Raw genomic sequence first — 23205 nt, 5'->3', positions numbered from 1 at the left:
AAAAGTGTTGTTGTAAGTGCATATAGTGATGGTCCTTTAAGGCTTGTAACCAAAGCCATTTTCAATGACACTTTTGTTGAGGGTTGTTAAAGGATCATCACTAATTCTCTCTTTGGTGAAACTTCTAGTGACGATATTTTATTGACCCTCACCAATGCTCTTTTTGGTTATGTTTGGTGACAGTAAAAAAATTTTCATCATCATTGATCATTCCAATGATTTTTTGATGACTCAATGTGCATGTTACTATATTTTCTGTTAAAAGATACCGATTTAAGACCATTATTGTGGAGTCTTTTTCCTTATGTGTCCAATACCCTAGTAGAGTTATTCAATTTGTTAAGAAATAATTAGTGTGTATCATTTCCCTCAAGTAATGAGAATATAGTTTTCCTATGAGTCAATACATGATTCATCTTTCTTGGGTTTATTATCTAAAAAATTCCCTTTAGATAAAGTTCCACTAGTGTGTGTAGGAACTATATTATTTAATACATATTCAAGCTCTGTCAATTCTACTAATGAGAGAAGTCTAACACTCCTCAACACTCTTGGCACACCTTAACATGATTTGGCACACACTAACATTCCTTGGCAGCTCACATGTCTTGGAACATATTTATAACTAGAACATTTTGCCATCAGCAGGACACCAAAGCACATGTTGGCAGGCCCTAACATAGCATATAACTCTCCTAGAAGGTTTTGGCATGTCCTGTAGTCCCTAGCATGCCTTGGAACACTTTGGCATGCATTAACATACATTAGAACTTCACACACATTGGAACTTGGCATGTATTGGAACATATTATTAGTGTCCCTGACATGCCCCTTTTGAAAGATATAAAGTCATGGCTTATTAACCCTCTTATGTGTTCATTTCCTTGCATTTTATTTTGGTTCTTCTTTTCCTTGCCTTGAAACTCCTTGACACATATTGGCATAGCCTGACACCCTACACATCCTAGCATGCCTTAGCATCTGGCATGTCTTGGCATGCCTTGGCACTATTTGGCACATGTTAACACACACTGGAACTCCCTAAAACATTCTGACACTTCTTGACATTCCCTAGTATTCCCTAGCATGCCTTGTTAATGATTAACATAACTTGTCACTCCGTCCTTGGCATACTAGCTAGCACTCATTGACACTCCATGACGCACCCTCATATTCATTCACCTCCATTCATTTTTACCTAGTTCTCCCTTATTTTTTTGAAATGTGGCAGCAAGAATATTCCAATTTAATTTGTCCTTAAATTAAATTGTGAATTAAAATCGAATTTAGTCTTAACAGCTACTTGGAAATAATTAATTAAGTTATTTTTACTTAATTAGTTGGAGAAATTCAACCTAGAAGTCTTTTTGAAGTCATGCAAGAGTTATCCCTTAAATTAAGGAGAGAAGGTTGAGTTATATTTGAGTTGTAATTAGTTGACTCAGTTTACTGAGTTAAGTCCAGTTAAATTAGCTCCAAATTGTTTGAGGAGCTAATAGAGAGTTAACAGTCAGTTGATCCATGCATGCACTCAACTAGTGTACTCCAGTTAACTTAAGATTCCCTCATCAGAAACTCGTGCATGTCAATTCTGAGAAAGACTGAGTTTACATTAAAGACAAGGACAATGTACTGTCAGTTGCATGTGTTTTCTTATAAAGAAAAATCATGCATGCAGAAGGAGTAATATTCCTTGAGGATTGTGCAGTTCTGACAATGTGTGAGATCAAGAGATCATCCACTTGGTAAATTGAGTTTTTCCACTCGGTTGAAGGAGATCATCCGAAAGTAAAAATGCAAGGAAATAGGAGCTTGGAGAGCAGAGATAAAGGCTTCTGAGAATATTTGATTACCTGTGAGCATATGTGAGGATTGTACTGAGAGATGGATAGCTGTGAGAGCTAAGGCTTTGTATAATTCCTATCTATTTCCACCTTGTATGATAATACAGATACTAGGGTTTTTAGCTGAGGCTTTCCCCAAAGTATTTTCATGTGTATTGTGCATTGATTATTCTTCTTCTGGTTATATTGTTCAGCTCAATCTTTAAGCTTCCGCAAATTGATAGTAGAAGTAGGTTATAGTATTTAAGTTTGATTTATATTGCATTTTCGGGTTAACTTACATCACATATTTTCTACATGGTATCGGAGCTAGATTTGTAGAGAATTTGTAGAACTTCTACATGATATTAGAGCCAAGTTTATCAGAGCTGTGAACAGTATACTAAGAAGAGAATTTGAAGTTTGATGTTTGGGGTTGCAGGTGCAAATCGAATTCATATCATACTTCAAGGTTGGCCAATGGCGTTCTGTGGCTTGAGACTCGAGTATGCCATGGAAGGTAGCTCAAATTACATAGCATGGAAAGATAGAATGGAGGATATATTAGAAGATAATGGCTTGAAGGAATTCATTGATCAAGAAATCCAAAATCCAGCTTCAACTAATGCACAAGAGTTGGCTGAGTGGAAGAAGTGTGTGGCGAAGGCGAGACAGATCATCCTTGAGGGAGTTCGAGACCATATTGTCTCGAGTCTCCATGGGAAGGATACTCCATTTTCAATGTGGAAGATATTGAAGGACCTCTACCAGAATAGTAGCGACCAGAGGAAATTGGCACTCAAGGATAAGCTTCAAAGAATCAAGATAGAGAAGGGTGATACTATTTTCACATTTTTTAACAAGCTCACCACCTGCAGAGATGAGCATGGCAGTGTGGCAATAACTACTTGCGATGATGATATGGTGAGCCTCACTCTCCTTGGCATTTCAAAGAGTTGGAATAGCTACAAGGACTCTGTGAATGGAATGGAGAAACTGCCAGATTGGGAACGACTATGGTCAGATCTCAAGCAGGAGGAGATCAGGAGGAGCAAACGAGATGGTTCTTCATGAAAGAATGATGATGAAGAAAATATGGCCTTGGCGAGTAAGGCAAGGAAAGGGAAGCAAAAGGCTTCCCATTCCAAATTGAATTCTTCTCATGGAGGGAAGAAGGGTGACAAGTCTAAAGTGAGATGCTTTAATTGTGACGAGATGGGACATTATGTGACTAATTTCCCATCGAAGAATTCCAAGAAGGCATCCTCAGAAGGACCAAAAGGTGAGGCATTAGCCTCTCATTTTGAAATGCAGTTTACCCTCATTGCATGCATGGTGTCATCGATGATGGGTTGTGTTTGGTATCTTGACAGTGGAGCCTCATTCCACATGACCGGTGATAAAAGTTTATTCATTCCCTTGGAGGAGAAAGACCTCAAGATGCACATAGAGATGGGTGATGATGAAAGGTATAGTGTTTCAGGAGTGGGCACGATTGCTTTTTAGAGGGAGCATGGACCTCCTATCACCTTGACAGATGTGATGTATGTGCCTAGACTGAAGAAGAACTTGGTATCGGTTGCAATGTTGGAGGACAAAGGCTACTATGTTGTCTTCAATAAAGGAATCCTAAGACACATAGCCATGGGTCAGACCAAGAGGATAGGGATTTGGGTGAAGAATATCTATAAACTAGAGGTAGATGATTATGCAGCATTGAGTACGAAAGCAGAATTGGTGCAAAGCCAAGACATTGTTGATTTGTGGCACAAGCAGTTGGGCCATTTGCATCATGGGGCTTTGAAGATAATGCAACATATATCTACAGGACTTTCCAAAGGTAAACTTGAGCAAGTTGACACATGCAAAGGTTGTACCTTGGGAAAGTACACCAAGTCTTTCTTTCATGATCAAGATAGTCAAGAAAAGGTTATCTTAGACCAAGTTCATACTGATGTGTGTGGACCATTCTTGAAGGCATCCACAAAGAAGCAAAGGTATTATGTGATTTTCATTGATGTTTTTTCTCATAAATGTTGGACTTATTTCATGCAGAAGAAGGGCCAAACCTTCTCAAAGTTTTGTGAGTTCAAAACTTTCCTCAATAAAGAGTCAAGGAAGAATATCAAGGCCTTGAGAAGTGACAATGGTGGAGAATATGTCTCTCAAGAGTTTAAGGAATTCTTTGTAATAGAAGGAGTTAAACAAGAGTTGATAGTACCTCATAACGCACAACAGAATGGGGTGGCCGAGAGGAAGAACAAAACTATTGTAGGGGAAGCAGGGGAAATGCTACATGACCAAGGCCTACCACTTCATTTTTGGGCGAAGGCATGCAACACAATGGTCTATTTGCATAATAGAAGCCCGCATTGCATACTTGGGATGAAGACACTAGAGGAAGATTTCTTTGGTGAGAGACCAGATGTGGGTCACTTGAGGATCTTTAGCTCATTGGCATATTTCCATGTGACAAAGGATGCATGGAAGAAGATTGAGCTGACAATAGATTTGGGGATACTTGTGGGGTACACTGATACACCTCAAAACTATCGGGTGTACTTGCCTACCAGTCAGAGGACAATGGTTCGTAGAGATCTCAAGTTTGATGAGCAGAAGGCCATGTGAGTTTCCCTTGAGAGGGAGCTCCAACTACAGGCTATGGAGGAATTGTTGGTTCCTAAGGAGGAGGAGCCTCAGACTAATATGAAGCAGCCGCATGTAGAGGTTCTAGGAGTGGAGACATCCACTCAAGGAGAGTCTTCCAGAGATGGATGGAAGCGCACAAGAGAAACTAACAAATTGTTGAAGGATGCGAGAGAAAATGTGGGAGAACCATCTTCTCGGCACAGACAGAGGAGGTCAGGTGAGAGGTACACTGGATACATGGACCTTGTTGGGGAATGTGTTGAGACCGAGCCATCTTCCTTTGAAAAAGCAATGCAACAGCCGATTTGGGTTGATGCTATGGTGGAGGAGTATGACTCCATAGTTCGTAACAGTGTTTGGGATGTGGTTCCAAGACTGGAGAACAAGTCAGCTGTGAGTACCCGTTGGCTTTACAAGGTAAAGTAAGCTGCTGATGATGGGAGGATCATGTTGCTATAGTATATTTCGATAGAGGATCAAGATGCTGACATTTTGAAAAAGGCATTGTCAAAGTGTAAATTAGAGTTCCATAGAGACAAGATCACGGTGGGAGATAATCCCTTTCTTATTGAGAGTAAGTGTTGAAATGTGGCAACAAGAATATTCCAATTTAATTTGTCCTTAAATTAAATTGTGAATTAAAATTGAATTTAGTCTTAACAACTACTTGGAAATAATTAATTAAGTTATTTTGACTTAATTAGTTGGAGAAATTCAAGTTAGAAGTCTTTCTGAAGTCATGCAAGAGTTATCCCTTAAATTAAGGAGATAAGATTGAGTTATATTTGAGTTGTAATTAGTTGACTCAGTTTACTGAGTTAAGTCCAGTTAAATTAGTTCCAAATTGTTTGAGGAACTAATAGAGAGTTAACAGTCAATTGATGCATGCATGCCCTCAACTAGTGTACTCTGGTTAACTGAAGATTCCCTCATCATAAACTCATGCATGTCTATTTTTAGCAAGACCCAGTTGAGATTAAAGACAAGGACAATGTACTATCAATTTCATGTGTTTTCTTGTAAGGAAAACTCATGCATGTAGAAGGAATAATATTCCTCGAGGATTGTGCAGTTCTGGTAGTGTGTGAGATTAGGAGATCATCCACTTAGTAAATCGAGTTTTTCCACTTGGTTGAAGGAGATCATCCCAGAGGAATAGTGCAAGGAAATAGGAGCTTGGAGGGCAGAGAGGAAGGCTTGTCAGAAGCTTTGATTACCTGTGAGAATCTATGAGGATTGTACTGAGAGCTGGATAGTTGTGAGAGCTAAGGCTTTGTATAATTCCTATGTATTTCCACCTTGTATGATAATACAGATAGTGGGGTTTTTAGCTGAGGCTTTCCCCAAAGTATTTTCATGTGTATTGTGCATTGATTCTTCTTCTTCTAGTTATATTATTCAGCTCGATCTTTAAGCTTCCGCAAATTGATAGTAGAAGTAGGTCATAGTATTCTGCTTTGATTTATATTGCATTATCGGGTTAACCTACACATCAGATTTTCTACATGGTATCGGAGTGAGATTTGTAGAGAATTTGCAGAATTTCTACAATTTTTCCATAGTACTCCCTAACATTCCTCAACATGCATTAACATTCTCTGGCACACCTTAACACTCTTCGGAATGCCCTTCCACTTCATAACATGTGTATCACTCCGTAACACACATTGGCACTTGGCACATGTCGGCGCTTGGAAAGTCTTAACATGTCAAGAATTCATTGAGATGCCTTGGTATGCTTTAGCATGGTTTAATATCAAATTTATTTGAGATCAATTATTGGAAAGTCTACGATAAGTAACAGAAGAATATTTAGCACTTAGAATACACTAGCACTTGGCACTTGGCACCTATTGGCACCTAGTGTTGGTGTGCCTAGCATTCCCCTCTTGGTAAAGGTAAATTGATGACATATTAACCCTATTATGTGTTCATTTCGTTGTAGTTTAACTTGTTTGTCCTTTTTGTTTCTTTGAAATTCCTTGGCATGTATTGTGACACCCTTGCACATCTTGGCATGCCTTAGCACTCGACACATCGTATCATATTTTATATGCCTTCGATCTATCTGACACATGTTAGCATTACCTAGTATTCCTTGGAACTCATGCCCTCACAACTAGCCTTACATTTTTTCACGACTTGGGGAACCTAATCAAGTCCTTATCTACTACAGTTCATGTGACATTGGCCTGCTTAAGTCGCAACAACTTGACCAATTGCACCTACTACAAGTATATTATGCCTTGTTCACCTAAAAACTACCTATAAATCATCTTTGGCCACTCATGTCTAAGCTCAACTTATCCCACTTAAGAAATTATCAAGAAAAGGATTACATCTAGCCATGTCCATAAAACAACTAAGCAACATAGCTTACGAAGGGAATATTTCACATGTATGTCCAATTCATATAAACAATAGAGCATTAACTAAGAATTTGAAAGAACCACAATATGCACAAGACACATAAGATATAAGTCAACACAAATCGAGTACCCCAAAGCTTATACACAACAATGTACAATATGAAATTGTCTAAAATAGTTTAAAACATGAGAATTCGGCCAAAGTGTGCCACATGTCATATAAAAATAATAGATAAAGGAAAAACAGTGTTGTGCCCAACATGAAGTCTCCCTTTGTCTAAAAACACTCTATCAAGCCCCTTATTGCAACTATAGGATTTTCTCTTGCAATCCTATTATGAACTTATTCTAACACACTTCTTCCTTGGCACACTTCAATTCACTGAGAATCCCAGGAACACACTCTTACTTTTCCATCTCCATGAATTTTGACCTAGTTCTCCCTTGTGATGCCTCAACACTCCCTAACACTCCTCAAGAGACATTGACATTGCCTAGCATGTGTTAGCAAACTTTTCATTCCTTGGCCTTCCCTACCCTCCCTAGCTATCATGCCCTCACGACTACCCTTACTTAATTTGAAACTTGGGAACTCAACCAAGTCCTTGCTTGACTACAAGAGATTGGCCAAGTTACAGTTACTACAAATAGACTATGTTCTTAAGTTGTGTAGCTTGGGAGGTACTCCAAAAACCTAGTGAGATGGGTTTGTGAGTTTGGTCACAAAAAGCTTTATGGGAAAAGAACCAAAGCGAAAGGATTTTGGAACCAAGATGGGATTTAAAATCTAAAATAAAATTAAAAAGGAAAAATAATGTTTTCTAAGGTCGAAGTGGATAAAACCCATAAGTTCTATAGGGTTCTTAAGAGGTCTGTCTAGGAAAATATATTTAAGGAGCCCTTAGAATGAAGGCAAGAACATCAAGTGAGAAGGACCTCATTTGATCAAGGAGGTGAGGAGAGATGTAGTTCTAAAGTAGGTCGAGTTAGAGGGCTGAGGAAGGATTGCTAAAGGGAGGCCATGATCATCCACCAAGAGAAGGATCATCATGTGAGGGTTCAAAAGAATGTAGCATAACTTAATGGGTTCGAGTTAGGAAGTAGGATTAAATATTGTTTGTTCTCTTTTGGTAGATCGAGCTCAAGGTAGGTGGCTCATGAAAATTTGGGCATGTGATTTCAATGTTGTTTCTGTGTGAAGGCCACATCAAATTATGAAATAAAAGAGAGGGTTGATACCCTATCTTGTGGTGGTTGCTAGGCCACAAGTTATGTGATAAAGACCAACACAAATGAAGGAGGGCCTACACTGGAATTTAGGGCCAAAACAAAAGTAGCTGCAGGTGTAATATCAACTAAGCTAATCATAGTTTGAGGGTCGTAGAGATCTAAAGTTTAGGTCAAGATTTAGTCAAAGAAATGCCTAGAATCTATGGATCCATATGAGCTATTTCAAGTCTCTCATGGAGGTAAGAGTTGTTATTTTTTCTATGGGTGGATAAGGTTTTTCGTAAAGAAACTATAACAAAAAAATAACTCCCTAGTGAGGGTGGTTTCCTAGCATGTTTACTCCATAATGTATGCCCTTAATACTACGACAAATTTGTGTAGAAGAAGAGGGGTCATGACCCTTACAGCTAGGTTTATCTCTACAATATAGACCATAGATACAAAACATAGTTTGCAGATGTATGTGTGGAGATAACACACCCAAAGGAGGGTGGAACCTGAGTAGAAGATTGAGCAAAAGACATGTGCCATATGAGGAATGGATTGAAATGAAGAGGAGTTGATTTTGGTGGACTATCCATAGAGGTTTAGATAGAGATATGAAGTAGCCTATAAACAGATAACCAATGGACTATTAGTGGATGATTTATGACTTGAGCTGAGTCATCTACAAATTCTTAAAAGGATGATAAGAGGGGTAGTTCATATTTGTTCATTTATTGGACAACAAAGAAATTGATACATAAGAATAGTGATTTTGAGAGGACTCAAATCACTATTAGGTGGAATATTTGAAGAGCCCTAGATGAGGGTAGTGTTTTGGGCCCCAGATCAGTAAAATAATTTGTTGCGTGTGGAGCCTGATTATCTTCTTTATTTAGAGGTATCGCCACATTGGACCCCAGTTTGTAATGTTGCCCGTAAAATGTACACCATTAGGGGGGTTTGGGGGGGCGATGACGATTATTTTGAGCCCCCCTAGTGGGGGATCGGGGGCAGCATCCCCAAAGCTAAAAATAGATGTAAATTTTCCTTGTAAAATGTTGTAATTTCGTAGTCATTTTGGGTTGTTTATTAGTGGAGATCTAATAGTAGAAGTTATGTTTAATTTAGGGTTTTTTTCCTAGAAGGAAACCCCTCGCTATATATGAGGGAATTATATTGTGTCTATGTAGATATGTATTCTGAGCGAGAAAGAGAGAGGAGATTGTGTGAGAGCAAAGAGGGAATTACCATGGATCTATTGTAGGTTGTATCTCTGCAATTGGCTGGGTAATATAAAAGGAAGGACTGGTTGCTTCTCCGTGGATGTAGCGCAAATTGGGTGAACCACGTATATATGTCTCTCTCTTCTTTTATGCATATTTTGTGTTTATATTCTTGCAATATTTTATGTGTTCCATTGCTCTATAATATATAATTTTCTAATAGAATTGATTGTGGTTGGGAAAATTGATGGAAGTCTAAGTAGAGTTGAAGGGTTGTTAGGTGACTGTCAAAGAAGAACTTTAAATCTTGTACTTGTGAAGGACAACAAGAGTGGTAGGAGGGTAGGAAACTAGGCCTAAGGATGTACAAACTTTGAAGGACTAAATAACAGTTAAGTGGGCTAGAAAACTAGCCCTAGTTCACTGTATAGTAGAGGATTGAGTCAGTGAGAAGAATGGAAGCCTCCATAGACCCAGACTTGTTATCTTAGAGCATTAGTATGGAAGAAGTGGGCATACCAAATAGTTGTTAACAAAAGGATTTTTGAGTAGCTGATTGAAAACCCTAAGTGTTGTAGACCTTAAAGGAAAAATAAGGTATCTAGAGGGAAAAGTTCGTTGAGATGAGTTTAATAACCTAAAGGAGTTCAGTTCATTGATAGAGGTAGATTGATGAGTTACAGAATGGGAGGCAAGAGGACCTGGAAGATGTGTTCAGGACATGAGGAATAAATGGCTATTTGTGGCCACCATCAACAAGTAGCTCAAGTGTTATCTTGTTTAAGGTAGATTGGTTATCAAAGGACTAACACTAAGTCCTACTTCTATTCCTTGTACCAGTGTGATTGTAAAGGGCCATGATCGCTAGTACGGGAGCTATAGCCTATTCTATTATAGCTTGTAATATAAAGAGGAAGGGTTTGAAAAGCTTAAAAAATGTCATGTGCAGTAGTTGATTCCATGTGTGTGTAGATTTGGTTCTGCAAAGTAGATGTGTTGTGGCACTTCAGTGTGTTCTTATCAAAGATTCTAAGACCAAACCTAGATTCACATGTGTCATGGAAATTCAACATATGCCTTTTTCACCTAAGAAATACCTGTAACTCATATTAGGCTACTCATGTCCAATATAAACTCATCCCACTTAACAAGTTACCAAGATAAAGCTCATCACATCCAATCATGGTCGTAAAACAGTGAAGGAACACAATTTACATCGTGACATGCCATAGCTCTTGACATGTGTTAGAATTCCTTGGCACTATGTGGCATGCGTTAACAAACCCTACATTCCTTGGCATTCTTTGACGCTCCCTAACACACCATAGCACTTCCTGGCATTCCTTGGTAGTTTAGCATACCTTGGCACTGCCTAACATATAACATTGTCACTCCCTCCTCAACACACCTAGAGCTCATTGAAACTTGCTGTCACACACTCTTATTCATTCATTTGAATGAGTTTTGAGCTAGTCCTTCCTTATGTTTCCTTGATACTCATTAAAACTCCCTATCACACATTAACACACCCTAGAACTTGACACATATTTGTTTGCCACCCTAGCACTCTAACATTCCTTGGCACTAACTAGCATACCTTGTCTCTCTCTCCTTAGCACACCTAGAGCTCGCAGATACATGCTAGTACCCCCTAACACTCCTTGGTATTCACTGGAATGCTCTGGAACACCTTAGAACTCTTCAACATGTCCCACCACTCCATAGCATGTGTAAGACTCCCTGATACACATTGACACTTGGAACATGTTGGCAAGTTTTAGCATGTTTGACATGAATTTAGATGCCTTAGTATGATTTGGCATGTTTCAACATGGTTTAAGATTAAATTTATTTGAGATCAATTATTGGAAAGTAAGAGAGAAGTAATAGAGGAAGATTTGGCACTTAGAATGCACTAACACTTGGCACTTGGCATGTATTGGCACCTACACTACTACAAAAAAGGCCTTTAGGGGCAGTTTGGCTTGCAATGGTCTTACCAAAACCATCTCTAAAATTGTTTTTAGGGACTTATGGGAGGTTTTTGAAAGGCCCCGCAAAAGTCATGATAATTTGAACTTTTTCTAGGGTTTTCTAACAACTACCTTTAAAAGTGTTTTCTCATGAATTTTGGAGGGGATTTTTAAATTATTTCCGCCAAATATATTTTTCATGGTGATTTTTTAAAAATCCCCCCTCGCAGAAAGTCATGAAAATAGAACTTTGGGGGCGGGGGGTTTAAATGACTTTCCCTATATATATTTTTCATGACGGTTTTTAACAATACCCACCCCCCCCCCCCCCAAAAAAAAAAAAGTCATGAAAATGGATTTTTTTTTTTTTTTTTTTTTTTTTTTGTGGTAGGGATTTTTTAATAGCCACCTCTTAAAAAGCTTTCTCATGACTTTTGTGTGTGTGGGGGTGGGGGCAGAGGGTGGCGGGAGGTGTGGTGGGGAGGGGGTGCAAGTTTAAATCACTACCCCAAAATATATTTTTCATGGAAGTTTTTTGACAACCCCCCTAAAGTTCACGAGAATTTAACTTTTGGAGGCAGTCATTTAACAATTGCCTCTAAAATTTAAATTCTCATGACTTGTGGGGGAGGGAATGCCCAAAACCACATCCAAATGTTCAATTCTTGTGACTTTTAAGGGGGGTTACAAAGCAAGTCCCCTTAAAAGTCATGACAATGTACCTTTTGGAGGCATTTTGGGAAAAACCCCCCAAAAAAACATTAGAATTAAACCTTTAGAGGTGGTTGTTAAATGACGGCATCCAAATGTTCAATTCACATGAATTTTCGATGAGGGATATATATTGGTGTATTGAATGGGGAAAGGGGACATAAGGGTATCATGGATGGGTATATGTGAGAAGTTTGATCATGGTTTACTGAGATCTATAATCTTAGCATTAGAGAATGATAAAATACTATAAGATCTCACGACACAAGGGCTAGGGGGCCTAGAAGGAAGGCAATGAGAGAAATTGATAGGGCAACTCCCAATAGTTGTGATAAGGTGATTAGGGGCCCTATTATCAGAACCCATAAGCCCTTAAGCCATACCCACTAAAACCTTAACCCCCAAGCCATAATCGCTTAACCCCTACACTCATAACTCACAATCCATTAACCCCTTGATCCCTTAAAACCTACACCACTAACCCCTTAACCTTAACCCCTAACTAAGAATATTTGAACCATGCTTAAAAGTCACAACAATGTAAATTTTGGAGGTAGTTTTAGACAACCACCCCTCCCCATAAAAGTCTTTAGAATTAAACTTTTATAGGCAATTGATAAATGATCGCCTCCAACTACTTAATTCTCATGAGTTTTGAGGGAGGGGATGTTTTGGTTTATTGAATGACATAAGGGGACATAAGTGTAGCAGTGATGAGTAGAAGTGAGAGGTTCAAGCACAGTTTACCGAGATCTATAATACTAGCATTAGAGAATGAGAAGGGTCCTTAAGTGCTCATGACATAGGGACTAGGGGACCTTGAGGGAAGGAAATGAGAGAAACTGATAGGGGAACCACAAATAGTTGTGATAAGAGGATTAGGGGGCCCATTATAAAAAATAATAAGCCCTTAACCCATAACCACTAAATTCCATATCTCTTTAAACTTGAAGCCATAATCTCTTAATCCTTACACTCATAACTCATAACCCATTAACCCCTTGATCCCTTAAACCCTAAGAGATTAATCCCTTAACCCCTATGTTAGAATCCCCGAAACCCTTAAGCCCTAAGCCATTATCCTCATAAACCCTGACCCTTAACCATTAACCCCTAATCCCTAACCCCTTCACACGTTGACACCTAAATGCCATAACCTGTCGACACCCCTAAGCCCTTGGTACTTATGCCTTAACCCTTGAAGCCCTTAACTACTAAGACATTGTCCTCTAACCCTAAAGTTTTTGGAAATAACACTCAATGGGGGGGGGTGAATTAGTATTAGCAAATCAATAATATTTTTCTTTTCTTACCCAATTTCATATATGCTACTTCAATGAAGGCAACCTGCGTGTATACGCAACTGTGTTTAATGCAACTAGCGTATATCCAGTAAACTTATGATTCAGTTATTTGATCTTTAATGAGTGAATCAAAACATTATTAACCATATAAACTATAAACAAGTGCAGTAAAATAGAACAGATCATCACACATAAGAAGCACACATGAACACCACGATATAAGGTGGAAACCCAAAGTGGGTGAAAACCACCTGCTGCAATTCGTCTCTATCTTATTTCAATAAGAAACTTATTTTTTAGAATATTTCTGTACTGGAGCAGTCCTATACCAGTACACAAGCTTTTACCTACAGAAGGCTACAACCTTCTCTCGTTCTCTAGCTTGACCTAGAAGGGAGATACAACCCCCTTGGCTCTTGTACTAGCTGATGTACTAGTACATAGGTGTTGACCTACATAAGGCTACAACCTTCTCTATTCTTCCAGGGACCACGTTTCATAAATTTTTAGACTAGATACTCCTGGAACACAACATCAAAATCTGAAGGCCACGTTTCATCCAATTTTCATACTGGACCCATCAATAACATTGAAGCAAAAGATAAATCACCACTTGCATCATAAATCTCTAAATCACCCAACAATGAATCACTAAAATCTTGTCAACAAAAGAACACTCACCAAAACAAATAGTAGAACAAAAAACTGTGCAACAATATTTAGAGCCAACTGTATCATCAAAAATCATGCATCACAGTGCATACACTACTTGGAAGGGCCGAACAAGCATGTATACGCAACTTCACCAAAGCGAAACAGTGTATATGTCATCAAATACTTACTTATAACTTCGCTGCACTTCCTGACTTCAGACATACCCATATCATTACATATATAAGGATAATACGTGTGTTAGCAACCAGATTTAGTCCATCAGATCACATAAAGATAAGTTATTATGATCATGATCCATTATTAGATCTCATCCATCAACTCTGAAGCTAATCACAATCAACCAATCTGAATATGCAGAATACTGACACCAGTAAACAGTCACCAAAACTTAGAACTTCGCATCAACAACCAAAACCACCTATAACTTCAAATATCATAGTTCATATGGTATACACTACTTAGATGTATCTAACCTGCGAGTATACGTGGTCTTATCAAAGTCAACTAGCGTATACATCTATAAGTATTCATTCATAATATTGCAGCTATTCCAGACTTCAGTTATACCCAGATCATAATATTTACAGAACATTACATCCGCCAGAATACTGATCTAGAATAAGCATGATCAAACCATATAGATATGATTCATTCCAAGGCATAAGATCCTAATCCATCATTATACCTTGTCCTCCATCAACCGCTGAGATTCCTCCTTGGCTCAGATCAAGAAAAGCATCATAAAACCATAACCTGCATACTGGATCTCACACTTCATCAGATATTCGAGACTTGCTGAGTACCTTTGCCTAATGATCTTCTCCTCCTTTTATAGTCTTAGGCCTTACTCAATACCATAGTCCAGAATCACGTAGGACCAATACAGTGGACCCTATACCTGGGGTCAATACCTCGGACCAAATACCATGGACCAATACCAAAATACCATGGTCTAAATACCACGGACCAAAACCAAGTTTTCCAACATGTACATGCTTTTCCTTGCTTGAAAGTGCGTGTATACGCATACACACCTTTTAGTCTGCTAGCCCGCGTGTATACGCAACTTGGTCAAGGGGAACCTGCGTATATCTTTCTTTCTCCATTCTTGTTGTTTACCTGCTATACTGTGATCTTTCATCTGAGAGAGTTGCCTTCTGAACTGATTCCTTCAAGCTGCCCTTCATTTCATCACATCTATAAATACTACTATCATGCATTCTGTCACATTTGATATCTCTTCTGTAGATTCATCTAGTTACCATGTACAAGCGAATTGTTCTACTGCAAGTGGGTTGCCATCAAGTACAACACATGCATCATAATGCCAACAATCTCCCCCTTTGGACTTGATGGAAACAAAAACACCAAGTCACTCTCCCCCTTTGACATCAAGGGTAAAGGGCAGACCAATATCTTCTCCCTCTAAGAGCAAAAGACTTTCATATCAGAATTGTTGAATATTAATCGTGCTCCCCCTAGGCACACGCTAAATTATTTGACTAAACTCCCCCTTTGTTCATGCTGAGATGTACGGTATGATCCATGCTCCCCTTGACCATATGCATAGTCTACACATATTTTAAAGAAAATAACATGACTCTATAACTCAGCTATGAGAGTTTGACCTTCCTATCATCAATGACTCATACATACTTTCATTCTCCCAATCAAGTGAGGATAAATTTGACTCATCCACCCAACGAAGTGGGGATATACTAGATACAAATTGTTTATACATGACTGAAATATTACATCATCCTTCCCATGCATAGTGGGGATACAAATTACATCATATGACCAAAAGGGATTCATCAAACGACTACAATAGACGAAGTCAAACTATTACATCATGGGTCTTGATATGACCTTTACATCGAATGATATACATGACATTTATAACAGAGACCAAACATTTAAACAAGACCATGATAGTCATCAACAACTATCATACACAATGTATGATCTTCTCCATAAACATTTGTCAACAACATCCAGACCAGCAACCCATATATGTCCATTATTGTAGATATTGTCAACCTGCAATAAGTTATGTCTGCATATAGATATCAAATCATCCTTTTGAACATTATCATAGCCTTCCATGAATGAATTCTGCATATGTCATACAGAATCATTCACACTATATCATATGTGAAAAACACCATAGTCATCACATTATAATCAAGATCTGCATGATCTTTTATACCATCCTTGTATCATCACTCGGGAACATCCCTCATCTGATAAACATAAATCAACATATGTGAGTATCAACCTAGCATCATATAGGTAAGAACTCGTCATCATCATGTCTCCAACAATGCAACTTTGAGTAATCATCCATGTATCCAGCATATTGTATATAGCACTATGTATCTAGCAAAACTTGAGCTGAAGATATTTCATCAAGACTTCTTGATATCATTAACAACAACAATCCTCAACCATGTGAGAGCCAAGAACTATAGGAATCCTGCATCATAACCGTATTATATGATCTTTATGCATATGATGATAGCAGCATATGAGTGACTCATCATCAAGTAATGAAGTTGTGTATTCAAGCTTTTTACTTCTCATTATCCTTATGAATATCACCATGTAAGCAACATATATGCATCATCAGAGAATCATCCACAAATATGATCTGAACACCAACTATGTAACCCCAAGAATCATATGAGATTTTGTGATGGGCAACTCATAACCATATCATAGCAAGATGTATCATTTAGCCATATAAGCATCATCACCGAGGACTTCTAACCATAATGCAAAAAATGCATTATTCAAAGCATATGCTCCCCCTGAACCTCTGTCATTTGTTCACTGTCAAATCTGATCATGCATATATCAGCAAGAAGTATCAAGGCATTATCATCATCAACTTAGGATCAAAAACACTTCTAAACATCTTATAAGTACCAAGACATTTCCACATAACATCATCAAATTGTAACCATTATCAAACAGAGAAAATAATGGAATAAATCATATCAGACCCTTTTTCCTGAGTCTGTCCCACTGCTTTTACTCAAACTAACATATACACGACTGTGCAGTGTTGAACTCTCATATATACGTGACTTCTCTTCATGAAACTTGTGTATGAGATTTAGAACACTAAAGTTTCACACTTTCAGCTCCCTCTGAGTCTGTTATGTCTGTACATTATGTTGTGCCACATCTGTCTGACTGTACTTCCTTCTTCTTCCATACCTTCAATTGTGATGATGTTTTCTCCTTTTGGTATGGTGCCCGCACTTTGTTCCTGCATTCCTTTGCTATATTTCGAAGCTTGTTACATGCTTAACATCTCATATGTTTCATATTCCTTCTATAGCAGTCAATGGCTTTGTGACCAAACATATTGCAAGCAAAACAATATCCCTTAAAGTACCTCAAACGTGATGATCTTTCTGTGTGATGGTCTTGAACCATTCTTCTTTTGCATCTGGTTGAAGCATGTCCAAAATTATGACATACATAACATTCAACATTATTCATTTGAGGAATTGACCGACTATCACTTCCATAGCTAGGAGTAAAATATTTTCTTTGAAGAATTTCTTTCCTTGGTTGTTGATGGGATTGACCTCTCATCTCCTTGTTGAGCATTTCAGATTTTGAATTATAGTCCCTTGTCTTACTTTGTGAACTAGATTCTCCTTCAATAGATTCATGAAAACCAAGACCATTTTTGATAGCAGGGGACCTTTGACTACTAAGAATATCATCGAAGATCTTAGTACTATCTTGAAATCGTAAGCGCTTATCCTTTTCTTATAATTTATCTTTTAGAATATTTACCTCAACCTGATGTTGCTCTTTCTTTTTAAGATACTACTTCTTCATGATTCCTTCAATTTTTCTTCCTTCTTGCAACTAATGTCTTAATTCAAGAACTTCATTTTCTTGTTTTTCAAGAGCTTGGAGTAGATCTTTGTTCTACTTATTTGATTCTTCAAGATCTTCTTTTAGCGAGAGGATCTTAGCTTCAAGACTTTCATAGTAACTGGATCTATTTTTGAGTTTCTTGATTGTTGTGCTCTTTTCATTTACTTCATTTCTTAGTGATGTCACTTCATCCTATACTTTTTGACATTGATCTTCCTTTTCCTTGAATTGCTTCCTTGCCTTGTTTCCTTCCTCTAGTTGAGCTTTTAGTTTGGTAGCTTCTTCTTCAGAGGCACATTCCATTTTTCCCAATAGATCTTGTTGATCTCTAATTTTATCTGTAAGCCTTTTAAATTTTGCCTCTATTTGATATCTTTCTTCCTCACCCATAAGAGAAAATTTAGTTGTTTCGCTATCACTTTCATCATCTTTAAATGGATGGAGAAATGTATCACCAGAGGATAAAAAATTCATACCTGATAGTTCTTCTGCTTATTCATCTTCATTCTGATGTGATTCTGAGTCTGAAGTGTTGCTTCCACATATTCCCTAATTGATTCTCCCACTGCCATAGTTCCTCAGAGATGTCTTCTTTTTCTTAGGCGCTTTCTTCTTTAGCTTTTTTCCCATTGTTCTATGGATCTCCTTCAAGCGATCAAGCTTCTACCAAAGGAATTTCTCTAATTCCAATTTTTGGAAATAATACTAAGCGGGGGGTGAATCAGTATTGGCAAATCAATAATATTTTTCTTTTGTTACTTAATTTCATATACGCTACTTCAATGAAGGAAACTTGCGTGTATACACAACTGTGTTTAATGCAACTAGCGTATATCCAGTAAACTTATGATTCAGTTAGTTGATCTTTAATGAGTGCATCAAAAATTATTAACCATATAAACCATAAATAGGTGTAGTAAAACAGAACAAATCATCACACATAACAAACACACATGAACACCATGATATAAGGTGGAAACCCAAAGTGGGTGAAAACCACCTGCTGCAATTCTTCTCTCTCTTCTTTCAATAAGAAACTTCTTTTTATAATATTTCTATACTAATGCAGTCTTATACTAGTATGTAGGCTTCTACTTGCATAAGGCTACAACCTTCTCTTGTTCTCCATCTTCTCCTGGAAGGGAGCTACAACCCCCTTAGCCCTTGTACTAGCTGATGTACTAGTACGTAGGTGCTAACCTACAGAAGGCTGCAACCTTCTCTTTTTTTCCAGGGACCACTTTCCATAAATTTTTAGACTGGATACTCCTGGAACACAGCATCAAAATATGAAGGCCACGTTTCATCCAACTTTCATACTGGACCCGTCAATAACATTGAAGCACAAAATCAATCACCACTTGCATCATCAATCTCTGAATCTCCCAACACTGAATCACTAAAATCTTGTCAACAAAAACGCAGTCACCAGAACACAGAGCAAAACACAAAACTTTGCAAAAATATTCAGAGCCATCTGTATCATCAAAAATCATGCATTAGAGTGCATACGCTACCTGGAAGAGACAAACTAGTGTGTATATGACACTTCACCAAAGCGAACTAGCGTATATGTCATCAAATACTTACTTATAACTTCGCTACACTTCCTGACTTCATACATACCCAGAACATTACATATACAACGATAATACGTGTGTTAGCAACCAAATCTAGACCATCAGATCACATAAACATAAGTCATTATGATCCTGATCCATTATTAGATCTCATTCATCAACTCTAAAGCTAATCACAATCAACCAATCTAAATATGTAGAATACTAACACCAGTAAATAGTCACCAGAACATAGAACTTTGCATCAACAACCAGAACCACCTATAACTTCAAATATCATAGTTCATATGGTATATGCTACATAGATATATCTAACCTACGTGTATACACACTTTTATCAAAGTCAACCAACGTATACATCTGTAAGTATTCATTCATAATTTTGCAGCTATTCCAGACTTCAGTTATACCCAGATCATAATATTTACAGAACATTACATGTGTCAGAATACAGTTCTATAATAAGAATGATCAAACCATATAGAGATGATACATTCCAAGCCATAAGATCCTGATCCATCATTAGACCTTGTCCTCCATCAATCACTAGTATTCCTCCTTGGCTCAGATAGAGCAAAGCATCATAAACCCATAACCTGCATACTGGATCTCACACTTCATCAGATATTTGAGACTTGGTGAGTACCTTTGCCTAATGATCTTCTCCTCCTTTTATATTCGTAGGCCTTACTCAATGCCATAGTCCAAAACCACGTAGGACAAATACCTTGGACCCAATACTTGGGGTCAATACCTCGGACCAAATACCATGGACCAATACCAAAATACCATGGTCCAAATACCACGGACCAAAACCAAGTTTTCCAACATGTATGCACGTTTCCTTGTGTGAAAGTGCGTGTATATGCATACGTGCCTTTTGGTCTGCTAGTGTGTGTGTATACGTGGCTTGGTCAAGGGGAACCTGCGTATACCTTTCTTTCTTCATTCTTGTTGTTTGCCTGCTATACTGTGATCTTTCATCTAAGATATTTTCCTTCTGAACTGATTCCTTGAAGCTACCCTTCATTTCATCACATCTATAAATACTATTGTCATGCATTCTATCACATTTGATATCTCTTTTTTACATTCATCTAGTTACCATGTAGAAGTGAGTTGTTCCGCTACAAGTGGGTTGCCATCAAGTACAACACATGCATCATAATGCTAACAAAAGTCCCTAAACCTCAACCCCATAACTCGTAAATCCCATAATCCCTATCACCTTACCCTTAACCCTTTACCCTTAACCCCTTACCCTTAAAACCCTCAACTGCTAGAACCCCTAATCCTTTCTCCCAAACAATGGGTGCTCCAACACTAATCTTCTTGGTCATAATTTTACCATTTACCCTTAACCCCTGACTCCTAAACCCCTTAACTCCTAAAACTCGTAAGCCTTCCTAAAAGAACATGGGTGCTCCAAAACTAATCTTCTTGGTCGTATTAGGGTTTTGTCCTCTAACCCCCTTCAGATACAACCTCCAAGCACTATTTTGGTCCAAGGAAAAGTAGCACAAGGTCCCAAAATCGGATTTACATTTTTCCGATAGTCACTGTCACATACCTCCTTGACCCAATATTAATAACCACCTATTATGCTCCCATCACTAAATTTACACTTTGATTTAATTTATATTCAGTATTGGTCACATGCCTAAGTATTCAATCATTCCCATAAGCAATATAACACATGTAACTATACACATATGTTGAGAGATTCAATAACATAAAGAGTGAGGAGAAAATATATAGTAGATCCCATGCAATTGAGTCAGACTAAAGTAACTGAAAGAATGTCACTTGGAATATTGAGCACCACCACCCAACCTAGAAATGACTTCCTCCAGCTCACCCCCAAGTCGTGAGTTCTGGCCATGGATCAACTACCTCTTGTTTATCTCTTCAATCTGTTTTTAATACCCTCTTTCATGATATGGTTCCCTTTAGAAGCATCTTGCTTTCATGGATATTTTTATCCATTGGCCTAGGCTTTTCATAGAAAAGCTCACCTTTCTCTCCCGTCAGGCTTTTCCTCATAAGATCTTTCCTTTCTTTCCCATAAGGTTTTTATGTTTTTCTTAAACTCAACATCTTTCTCCGTCTAAGTAACTTAATGGATATTTATCTCTGAATCCATTAAGATTATCTAAAATTGGATCTAGAATTCTTATCATGAAAGAATTATCCATTCCCATTCACCAATGGGATTTCATTTGGAAAGAATCTCATCTCTTGGTGTCTCATTTTCCAAGTGATTAAATTATATTTATTTATTTAATAATGAATTATTTACTTTAATTGTTAAACCTCAGACCTAAATTTTCTTTTACAACTCAGTCTTAGCTTAGGTCCAACAAGATAGCAACAAATTGCTACATACAATGGAGAGGTGTTACATACTCCCACCCTTAAATTGACACCATCCTTGGTGTATTACTGCATCTTACAATTTATTTCCTCGTTCATATGTAGTTGTTACTGAAACTACAAGTTTGATGGGCTTTCCACCTAAATCATATCTTCCAATATATAGGTTAGAAAGGAGTTCTACCAGCAATTCTCCTTCCATTGCTACTTGTAACATTTGTTTCCATCAATTTTTTGTTATGAAACCAGCTCACAAAAAGATAGAAAAGAAATATAAATGCCTTAGAATTCATCCTCTTCGAGGGGTCAACCTCCTTTATATTACACAAATGAATAATTCTTGGATGATACAAATGACAAGACCTCCTTTCTATATATAGGAGTCTAAGGGGTCATAATATAATGAGAGTCGGCATAACAATAATAATGTGAGGACACAATGATAACAATATTGGGCTTGTATGGGGCACAATAATAATAATATGGGGACTACATGGGAACAACAATATAATAAGGGAGTTGTTCTAATAAAAATAAGGGGTTATACTAGTAGTATAGGGACCTAACATGCCCCTCTCCTTCAAAAAGTGTTGTCCTCAACGCTTGAGTAGTTCTTGATGCTTCTGTATAAAATTATTTTGCTCCCATGTGGAATCATTAGTGGGTAGGTTATTTCACTTGATGAGATACTTTGAAATTGATCGATTTCATAGCTATCGAGTTCTTGTTTCTGTGACTGCTCCAAGTTTCAATATGATTTTTCCTTCCTCGTCAAGTTCTAGCAATATTGTTTGAACTGGGATATTCTACAACTTTTGAATGAGTGGCCACACTCCTTCATACTTCTTCCATTCATCCCTTGCTTCATTTATCCAATCTAGTTGGATAATAGAAATAGCACAAAAAAAATGCTTCCACATCCTCATCCTTTCTTGAGAGTGAATTTGCAACAACATTTTTCTCTCCTCTTTTGTAGATGATTTCAAAATCATAACCCAACATATTTGAGACCCATTTTTTCTGTTCTTCTAAAGATAATTTTTATTCTAAAAAGTATTTAAGACTATTATGATCCATTTTTACCTTGAAGTGTCTTCCCATTAGGTAAGGTTGCCATTTCTTAAGTGCATGTAGTATTACCAACATTTCCTTCTCATAAATAGCTTGCTTGAGATGTAGCCGTAAAAATACCCAATTGCCTACATTAAAACTTCTTTCACTGCAATGTTGATCTGCTTATTGTTTCATTTGATTCTGCACCAAAGACATTATCCTTTAAAAGTTGAAGAACTTGTTGTTGATGCTCGATGTGATATTTCACTGCTTGAATATTTTTCTTCTTGATATGTCCTCCTATCTTGAGAGATTGAGGAGTGGTAATGTCTTCCAATGCATTACAAGATATGGTCG

Source organism: Pinus tabuliformis, chromosome 1_2 (assembly GCF_031772625.1).
Source record: "Pinus tabuliformis cultivar Carrire ecotype Pingquan chromosome 1_2, CPIR1, whole genome shotgun sequence".
Classification (NCBI taxonomy): domain Eukaryota; kingdom Viridiplantae; phylum Streptophyta; class Pinopsida; order Pinales; family Pinaceae; genus Pinus; species Pinus tabuliformis.
The sequence above is the reverse complement of the archived record's forward strand: the minus strand, read 5'-3'. Positions refer to the sequence as shown.